This window comes from Carlito syrichta, unplaced genomic scaffold, assembly GCF_000164805.1.
Source record: "Carlito syrichta isolate Samal-C Ts95f unplaced genomic scaffold, Tarsius_syrichta-2.0.1 Scaffold91573, whole genome shotgun sequence".
In the NCBI taxonomy this organism is placed as follows: domain Eukaryota; kingdom Metazoa; phylum Chordata; class Mammalia; order Primates; family Tarsiidae; genus Carlito; species Carlito syrichta.
Genome location: NW_007035669.1, coordinates 192,151 through 194,285, shown reverse-complemented (window position 1 = coordinate 194,285; position 2,135 = coordinate 192,151).

The window sequence follows — 2,135 nt, the reverse complement described above, 5'->3', positions numbered from 1 at the left end:
TGAAAAACTGTCACTACAGCTGTTGGCCCCAGAACTTATTTTCATCTTGTCTTGCCTCTCTTTCCATTTAGCTCTAAATATAAACTTCTTGTGAATGTATCTGATTGGTGGAGCGTAAATTACACGAAGCTCACACTATTTACATTTAAATTAATTAAAATTATGTAAAATTTAAAATTCAGTTTCACACTCACACTAGCTCAAAAGGGTTCATTTCAAATTCTGAATAACTTTTGGGGGTTAATGGCTACTGTATTGCACAGAGCATATATAGAGCTTTTCTGTCACCATTGAATGTTCTACTGAACCGTGCTGCTTGGCGATGTCATGGGCTGTTTTCTATCACTGTTCTATTTTGATCCCTTTCTACTTATGTTTCCTTTATTCTGTTTTCTTCCTTTGTTCCACATTTTGGGTCACTCTACACTAGAACATAAAAGTATCAAGGCTTTTTTTTTTTTTTTTTTTTTTGAGTTGGAGTCTCACTCTGTCGCCCAGACTGGAGTGCAGTGGCTGCTCCTGGCCACTACAGCCTCGACCTGCTGGGCTTCAGTGATCCTTCCACATCAGCCTTCCAAGGAGCTAGAACTACAGGTGTGCACTACCACACCCAGCTAATTTTTGATTTATTGTAGAGATGAGGTCTCACCAAGTTGCCCAAGCGGGTCTCGAACCTGCAGGCTCAGGCAATCCACTCACCTCAGCCATCTAGGCTTTTATGTGAACGCAGATTTCTGTCTCCCTGACTTCAAATTCACAACAAACTTTGTTCAGCTTCAAATTTGACATTTCCTAATTTACTATTACTGATCAGGATTGTTCAGTCTCAGCACTGTTACCCCATTACAAAGTGGGCAAAAGATATGAATAAACACTTTTCAAAAAAGTCATACAAGCAGCCAACAGATACCTGAAAAAATGCTCAGCCTCACTAGTCATCAAAGAAATGCAAATTAAAACCACACTGAGATAACACTTAACTCCAGTCAGGATGGCCATTACCAGTAACTCAAAAAACAACAGATGCTGGAAAGGATGCCAGGAAACAGGAAGAGTACTGCACTGTTGGTAGGAGTGTAAACTAATACCACCCCTGTGGAAAACAGTATGGTGATTCCCAAAAGATCTAAAAATCAGTCTTCCATATGACCCCGCAATCCCCCTGCTGGGAATATACCTGGAGAAACTCAAATCACTCCATAAAAAAGATACCTGCACATGTATTTTTTTTGTAAGATTATTCACAATAGCAAAAACATGGAACCAACTGTGCTGCCCATCGAAAGAGGACTGGATATAAAAAAATGTGATACATATCCACGATGGAATATTATGCAGTCATTAAAAAGGACAAAATTATGAGCTTCGCAGCAACTTTGATGGACTTAGAGTCTATAACACTGAGTGATCTGTCACAGAAACAAAGAATTGAGTATCACACGTACTCATTCATAAGCTGACCTTGAACAATTATCATAATACTTTAAGAAAGGGATTGGCAGTAGTGGGAAACTGCCAAGGGAGGGAGTGCATACCTCATCAACAAGGATACCTACATAAAGAAAATTTGTATACCTAACCCTAAATTGCACCTCACATCTTTAAAATTAAAATTTTTTTTTAAAAAAGTATTGGGTTTTCCCCAGGGGAAAAAAAATTCTAACCTAGGTAATTTTTGTGGTGGAGACTTGTTCTTTTCATTTAAAATGTCCCTGGGTTCTACTTACTAAATACCAGTAGCACTGTGCCCAAAGTTGTGATAATCCAAAATATTTCTGGACATCAATGGTCTCTGGAGGAGGACAAAAGAACCACTTATATGGAAGTAGTTCTTATATGGAAAGTCTGTGTATATTGAACATAAGAATTTTCCCTTGACTCTATCAGGACCTGAAAAATGCTATTTTCTCTCTCTCTCTCTCTCTCTCTCTCTCTCTCTCTCTCTCTCTCACTGTGGATATTACTTCCTTTTCAGAAAGTATGCAACTTTTTGACTTAATATTGCTGGCAAAATATTTGCTTTATGTAAGTTATTGAAACCATAACATTCTTGTCACACAAGAAAGTTACTCCCTGGCTATAAGATCTCAGGGATTTATTACTTTATTAAATACTTCCCTGAAAGTTTTCATGAT